Here is an 8,087-nt window from a genome sequence, read left to right as displayed (position 1 = left end):
ACGTCATGGTCAACAGTCTTTATATGTGAAAAATTCCTTGAAATGTCATTGTATCAAAAAAAACTTTTCCATGGACGTCAAATATGTCTCAGCTCAACGTTTTGGTTTCCATGGAGAGTGCTACGAGCATCATGAGAAGACACATCCCAATTCTTTTTTTTTTCATTGGTTTAGAGGTGCCACACCTCCAACGGTTGCACTCCCCGCCATTTCGCGCCCCTTCGGGGCTTGCTCGTAAATTCATCAACTCGCCCCTTTTGGGCTTCCCAGCGCCTACGTAATAGCAAAGATAGGTTCAAGAAATCCTTAAAAGAAAAATTACTGCAGGCTTATTCTTTTTCTAATTAAAAAATAAATAAAATAAAATAAAAAAGTGTTATCTATACCAACTTATGAAATGATAATCTTAATAGATCAAAATTTTGTTAATTACTAAAAATTTTCTTTTTTCTATTTATTGTAACAATCTAAAATGAACTGATCCATTTCCTATTTGTCTAATTTTCTTTTTTGTTTTTTGTTGTTGTTTTTTTTTCTTATTGTATTTGTCAGTATTGATTACTAACTTATATTTAGTTTTTTTTTTAAAGTAATTTCTTTTTCTTTTTTTCTTGCACTATATAATTTTACTCATTCTCTTCCTGTACCAAATTTGCAATTATTTTTCATGTCAAGCTGTCTGCCTAGGTTAGCCTCATGGTTATTGCAGATAGCCTGTACCTTATAATTCGTTATATACACATTGTATTAGTTCTATTTTACTTTTTGGTACAATAAAATATGTATGTATGTATGTATGTATGTATGTATGTATGTATGTATGTATGTATGTATGTATGTATGTATGTATGTATGTATGTAATAAATGGTCAGCGGAAAGACAAAGTAGAGAGCAATATGGCGGACGTTTAATCAAAATTCCTCCATATCGTCAAAAACAACATTCTGCCGTGCTCCCTTGCACTAAGCTCTTGGTGGGGTCATAGCTTAAGAATTTCCTGATACTTGCTATGTTTCTTACGGAGAAGAATGCCTATTTGCACAATTGTGATATGTGCTTGTTCTGAGCAACAATATTGTGGAATATTACCCCAATGTTCCTAACAGAATCAGAAGGTACTACGGATGCATTTGCTACTTGCAGATAGTCCAGTGATGAAGCAGGACGGTGCTTGGCGTGGAAGACAAGTATTTCAGTCTTGTCGTCATTGAGTTTGAGATAATTTTCCAGCATCCATGTAACAATGGCACGTACACATTCTTCTAATTTATATATATACCCGGTTAATAACTATATATAGACCGTTCGCATTTATAATGAGCAACATTTGATAGAAAACCTTCTCAATTGATAAATAAAATACTTAATTACCTCGCACGTCGGCAATGCGGCCAGCGGCCTGCGGGATGTATATGGCTTATTGCCTGTGTTCTCGGTAATTAACTCTTACATATATATAATTATTATGTCAATGCAAAATTGAGCATCTTGATTCATATTGTAACGAATATATCAAATAATTTTCTTTTGTTTTTAAAATTGCTAGAGTATTCACCGTCGTACAGTTTGCACATTTGTTCCATGGTTAGTGATGTTTGGAATGCGGATTTGGACGTCGAAACCAACTTGTTGGTAAAGGTATATCCTTCCTCAATACCAAGGATCGGTACGTGGACTTGGTTTCCGCCTTTCCGGTTGTTTACGATATAATTGAATAGGCCATACGCGGACGTTTCCTCAACAAGAAGGCTTCGTTCCACTCGTGGGTAGAGGTATAATATCAACGGCGTCTCACATCCGATGTTGCATGCCGGCATCTTCCCAGTTCAAGATGAAGCTTGTGCGATAATGAAAAGGTTCCCATTTTTCCATCCTGAAAACGTTTTTACAACGTTTCTCTCACTTGCGCCCAGTCCACACTCGCTCTCGCTTCCAGTCTCTCACAGTTGGTCGTGCTGAAAACCACTACCCCATATAGGGTATATATTTAGAAATCACCACCCTCCTTGAAAAGATTCGTGAAAGACAATTATTAACACAGTCAAGCTGAAAACTTGCCAAAAGCAAGAAATTTTTGCTCTTCTCATTGACTAACTTTGGCCTGTGTTTTTCCACGTAGTCTTGCAATATATGGCGCAGTTCATGGTCATTCTGAAAAAAGACCTAGACAGGATTGGATGGATGGATGGATGGATGGATGGATGGATGGATGGATGGATGGATGGGTGGGTGGGTGGGTGGGTGGATGGGTGGGTGGACGGACGGACGGACGGATGGATGGATGGATGGATGGATTACCTTCTCCTCTTCTTTCTCTTCGATGTCTTCAGTTTGGCAAGCAACCTCTTGCTGGTGTTCTGCCCTTTTGCTTTGTGGCGCACAATCGATCTGAAATTGAAATAGTTAGTTTAACCAGTGCTGGATGGATAGCTAGATAGCTAGATAGATTACCTTCTCTTCTTCAAGTGGGGCTTCCCCTTCTGTTTGGCATTCCACCTCTTGCCGCAGTTCAGCCCTTGCTCTATCAAGGCTGGCCAGGCGCCCGAATTCTTCCAATGAGGCGGTAGATGTCGTTCTTAACGATCGATGCATTCGACATCTATGATGAGCTAAAAGGCCCGCCATGGCAAAGCCAAAGCGCTGGCTCTTGATCGATGATTCTTCCGAGTCCTCTTCCTCTAACTGCACGCACTGATATTGCAGAAATGAGATTGTTCTCGCCATCTCATCCTGCCATTGCTCTTTATTGCTTTCAAAAAAGTTATCCATTTTGAAACTGGAAAAAAAGGAATAAAAAAAGGAACATCTTGGTATAAAGCCCTTACTGCGCATGCGCACGATCACGTGACCACCCATAACCGTCATAGTGACCTATGGGTCAAGGGCTTTGGCATGGTGCATGTCTCATGCCAATAGGCCCAAGGGTTGCGGAGATATAGCAAGCAACATCTAGGCATACATAAATCGCCTGTTAACCCACCCACCCCTCCCCTAGCAATCCGCCATTGTTCCAAAACAAATGTATCAATGTTGCAATTTATTCGATCAATCATCGCTAATAACTACAAATCTAGAGCACAACTGACACAATGCAATACATCAAAGTGGAGATCTCACTGTTATCTATCACGATCGTGAGCTATTTTCTGCAAAGTGAGCGATGAAAGGGTGGGAGGAGCCAAAAACCACAGACCCGAAAAATGTCAACTTACCTCTCGAAAGGTCAAGATAAAAAGAGGCAGGGGGAGGGGAGGGTAGGAATACACATACAACTTTTATTACTTGGGTAAAAGATTGATTTCGTGAAGTTCACAGTGTTCGAACGAGCTGAAAGTCACAGAACAACAAGGTAAGACCCTAGTGTAAAGGCTCTGTGAGTTGTTTCAGGAATGGACAACTTTAAGGGGGATCGCTGATTGGCTGGATTTTGTGAACCTTATAACTTCGCCCAGATAAGCGACATTCCAAGCCGGATCTCAGATGCAAGAGTCGTGGTCACGGGCTATCTAGCGATGGGCTTGGTTTTGAATTTGGACCAGTGGTTGCCATGGCAACAATTTTTAAAGTTTCAAAATTCCAAAAATCATTTCTCCTTCACAATTACATTGATCCAAAAGTTGTGAAAAGCCATTGTGGACAAGAACATTGTACACCAGGACACCAAGTTTAAGACGGATATCATGAATAATGCATGAGTTATTACAGTTCCAACATTTTTCCGAAAGTGCTTGGCATTTCCCCCCCCCCCCCCCTGATATAGAAAACACAGATTCAAGGCCAGGTTTAGATAGCTACTTATAAGACCTCTCAGTCCCCCAGGTTTCACGTCTCTAGCTTTAAACCTGAATTTTTGGCAAGCTGTCAAAGTTGGAGACAAAATGGCGGATTTGTCCCAAATGTCCAAAACCGTGAGGTACTGGTAACTAGAAACATTCAAAGTTTTGAGAAGGTAAGCACACCGTTGGAAAGGCCACGTCCAGGACATGCTAACTCTGCATTGTGGTTGTACCTGCACCCGTTTAAGGATGAGTAAAGCTGAAAAACGTATTTTTGGACAAGTCGGAACCCTAACCTTAACAGTTTTTTGCCCATAACTCCTGCGCATGCGCAGCATTTTCAAATCCAAACACATATTTGAATTCCTCTCGACCAGACAAACACGGTGATATATAGAACATCTCAATATCCTAATTCTGAGGATTTTGACTTTTGGAAAAAATCAGTTTTCACTTTGTCGTAAAGATTTATAGACCTTAGGGTTGACATTTTCATTCAATCAACTAACCCGGAAGGCATCATGGTTAGTGACTCAATTTGGTATCGTTGGAAAGCTCTAATGATGAACTACAAGGGTTAGTGGTTTATTTGAAGATCCGCCAAAACCACGCCCAGTTAGAGCCACTTGAAAAAAACCGTTAACTGTCAATCAAAAATCAGGATTTACATATTTTCAAAGACTAACTATTGCAACACCTAGAATAAGTTGTGACCTTGCCACACACAAAATTTGATCGTGATCTGGGGAAATCTTCCTTGTCTTTCAGGGCTTTGAAACTTTTTTTGGACAATCGGGAAAATTTTCTAATTAGGGTTAGGGTTAGGGTTAGACATAAAGCTAGGATTGGGGTTGAAATGCAAGTTAGGGTTAGAATGCAGACTTAGGGTTGACATTGTGTTTAGGGTTCGGGAAAAGTTAGGGTTAGACATAGAGCTAGGGTTGGGGTTGAAATGCAAGTTAGGGTTGAAATGCAAGTTAGGGTTGAAATCCAAGTTAGGGTTAGAATGCAAGTTAGGGTTAGAATGCAGACTTAGGGTTAACATTGTGTTTAGGGTTCGGGAAAAGTTAGGGTTAAACAGGGCCTAGGGTTTGAGCACCGTTAGGGTTCAGCATCTAGCACGGACTAGAACACAGTGGAAACTTCTACTACTATTACTGCTGTTGTTATTAGGATTGAATTGTTCGGGGACTAGCGCGAACGCAAGTCCCCACTACCAGAAATTATACGCTCGAGTTACCCACATTTGGGGTAACTCGAGGGGACAGTTGCGATTGGAATGACCCCACCAATTACAATTAAAACAAGAAAGAGGTTGTCCGCGATATTGAACCCTAGCGGTGTAGGGGTCGAGAAAGATTCTAGCAGGGATATGACGGTTAAGGATCATTAAGAGACGTCTATCCCCAGTTTCTAGACCATACTTATCTACATTTCTAAGCACATCCTTAACCTCTCCATATTTTGCAAAAACATTTTTCAAGTTTTCATCAGTCAGCTCAAAGGGAAGATTAGAAACGGTTACAACATGATAGGTCGCTTCCGCCCCAGTAAAGAAACAAAAAGAACCCTTAACCTTGATGCATTTTGTTAGTAGACTTTCGGACTGGCGTACACAATTTTCCTTAAAGGAGACTCTATAAGAAAACCCATTGGAAGCTCTCTGAACACATTTGATAGATTTTAAGGATTCTCTACCAATCGAGACAGTAATTGCTGTGATAATATCCTCCCTAGTCACACCAATGTTTGCGCGACGAAGATGAGAAGGAAGAGACAAAACAAGAGTATTTGGCCTTCGTACAGAAAACATTCTCAAAAATAGGGGGGGAAAAAAAAAAAGGCCAAAAAAACCAGCGAGAAGGTGCACAAACGTGCACAATCTCAAAAAGGTCAAGAAGAAGAAGATAATTACCAATCAAAAGATCCCACACGTATAAAGAAGACTTGAGAACACGGCAACGCCCAAGAGCCACGAGGTCACCAGAAGCACAAGGAACTAGCACAGGAAACCCACTTGTCGCTCGAGCAGAGCTTTGCACTTGATCTTAGCCAAAAGGCCGAGAAGCGATACCCCAACACCCACACCCCTCGCCAACCCTTCCATCTCCCTTGTCCACCCCGTGTGGGAGGCAGCCGCTCAACTCCAAACACCACCGACGGCATCCCTGTGCCTGCCTCACCAACCTCGACTACACTGGTGCATCATGGGTAATAGAGACTTTTTTCGACAGCGCTCACGCCCTACCCTACTCTTCAACACATTTGACTAAGTCTTGACTCCAGTCGCCAAAATCACTCACACTGCTGACCATTCGACAAGTCCACACTGTCATTTTGCTGACAAATCGACACTTTTGCTGACAGTTCGACATTGCTTGACCACCCCGTACCCTACTCATAGCCCTTCTGGCCCACAGCTATAAAACCATTAAAGTGCAACTTTTTCTTTCGTCTACGGCCATACCACCGGGAAAATACCGGTTCTCGTCCGATCACCGAAGTCAAGCCCGGTAGGGCCAGGTTAGTACTTGGATGGGTGACCGCCTGGGAATACCTGGTGCTGTAGACTTTCTTTTTTTTCTCTCTCTCTCTCTCTCTCTCTCCAGGAAACGACAATGTTAGAATAAGAGTGCTTCTATTTGATCAGAACAACTCAATCAATCACTGTAACTGACTATCTGACTGACTGACTGACTGACTGACTGACTGACTAAGCAACAAGTAAGTTACGCTCTAAGTAAAGAGACAACATTCAAATGGCTTTCTCTAAGTGAGTGCTAATTGAATTAAGGCCTAGCTAACTAGCACTTCAATGGCTTGCAGTAGTTACGACTTGGCGTAGTGTTTCTAGTCTATTGCAACAGTAGTAAGTACAGCAAAAAGGAATGAAAAAAAGTCTTGCTTTACGAGTAAAGACAACTGAATCGCCTTGTATTGTTGAACTAGTTACGACTCGCTCGTGAACGCTCGAGCGCTGACGAGCAAGAGGTTGTTTTCTTTGGATCGCAGTCGCCCACAGCTGAAATCGAGAAAAGGGGGAATGCTGTAAGAGGGCCTCAAAACGTTGCTAACTAGTTGGACCATTGATTATTGCCTAGAAATAAACAAGTGTAGCCATAGAAAGGCGAACTAGGAGTTGGGGTTTGTGTGAAATTGGGGTAAATTGGTTAGGGTTAGTTTGCCCTTGGCTAGGGTTCGTGGAGAGTTAGGGTTAACTTCTTTCTAGGGTTTGTTTGTGCGAAGAACTTAGGGTTAGACATAGAGCTAGGGTTGGGGTTGAAATGCAAGTTAGGGTTGAAATGCAAGTTAGGGTTGAAATGCAAGTTAGGGTTAGAATGCAGACTTAGGGTTAACATTGTGTTTAGGGTTCGGGAAAAGTTAGGGGTAGACATAGAGCTAGGGTTGGGGTTGAAATGCAAGTTAGGGTTGAAATGCAGACTTAGGGTTAACATTGTGTTTAGGGTTCGGGAAAAGTTAGGGTTAGACATAGAGCTAGGGTTGGGGTTGAAATGCAAGTTAGGGTTGAAATGCAAGTTAGGGTTGAAATGCAAGTTAGGGTTAGAATGCAGACTTAGGGTTAACATTGTGTTTAGGGTTCGGGAAAAGTTAGGGTTAGACATAGAGCTAGGGTTGGGGTTGAAATGCAAGTTAGGGTTGAAATGCAAGTTAGGGTTAGACATAGAGGTAGGGTTAGAATGTAGACTTAGGGTTAACATTGTGTTTAGGGTTGGGGTTGAAATGCAAGTTAGGGTTGAAATGCAAGTTAGGGTTAGACATAGAGGTAAGGTTAGAATGCAGACTTAGGGTTAACATTGTGTTTAGGGTTGGGGAAAAGTTAGGGTTAAACAGGGCCTATTGGTTTGAGCACCGTTAGGGTTCAGCATCTAGCACGGACTAGAACACAGTGGAAACTTCTACTACTATTACTGCTGTTGTTGTTAGGATTGAATTGTTCGGGGACTAGCGCGAACGCAGGTCCCCACTACCAGAAATTATACGCTCGAGTTACCCACATTTGGGGTAATCGCAGCGGTCAACCCAATCGAAGTGCAATGAGAGGGCCTCACCCTGAGAGGACTCCCTTCATGATCAGAGTGAACCTCCCGCGTCAGGTAAGTTTTTTTTGTTTTTTACACGCGTACAGAAAGGGATTCCTGTAGCGTTAAACTGGAGGGTACTACTGGTACGCCAACTATGCTAGGGTCGTGAGCCCCACCTCCAAACCAACAAGACAACATCACATTGACACAAAATACAACCAGCATGACTCATAGTGGAGGCAACTGGCATCCCATGGTGCACAAAAC

General features: G+C 42.0%; 2 non-coding genes across 2 annotated transcripts; one reads left to right on the top strand and one right to left on the bottom strand.

The window, feature by feature from the left end:
* Nucleotides 1-6,230: 6,230 nt before the first annotated feature.
* LOC148907646 (5S ribosomal RNA) lies at nucleotides 6,231-6,349 on the top strand. Its single transcript, XR_016121018.1, has one exon. It is a non-coding gene; the product is annotated as a 5S ribosomal RNA (ribosomal RNA).
* A 1,385-nt stretch (nucleotides 6,350-7,734) lies between these two features.
* LOC148907645 (U1 spliceosomal RNA) lies at nucleotides 7,735-7,900 on the bottom strand. Its single transcript, XR_016121001.1, has one exon. It is a non-coding gene; the product is annotated as a U1 spliceosomal RNA (small nuclear RNA).
* Nucleotides 7,901-8,087: the final 187 nt, after the last annotated feature.

This window comes from Actinia tenebrosa, unplaced genomic scaffold, assembly GCF_029948245.1.
Source record: "Actinia tenebrosa isolate PJP-AT-01 unplaced genomic scaffold, QUT_ActTen_1.0 PGA_scaffold3__52_contigs__length_22856419, whole genome shotgun sequence".
Classification (NCBI taxonomy): Eukaryota; Metazoa; Cnidaria; class Anthozoa; order Actiniaria; family Actiniidae; genus Actinia; species Actinia tenebrosa.
This window is presented reverse-complemented; position numbering and strand designations above follow the sequence as displayed.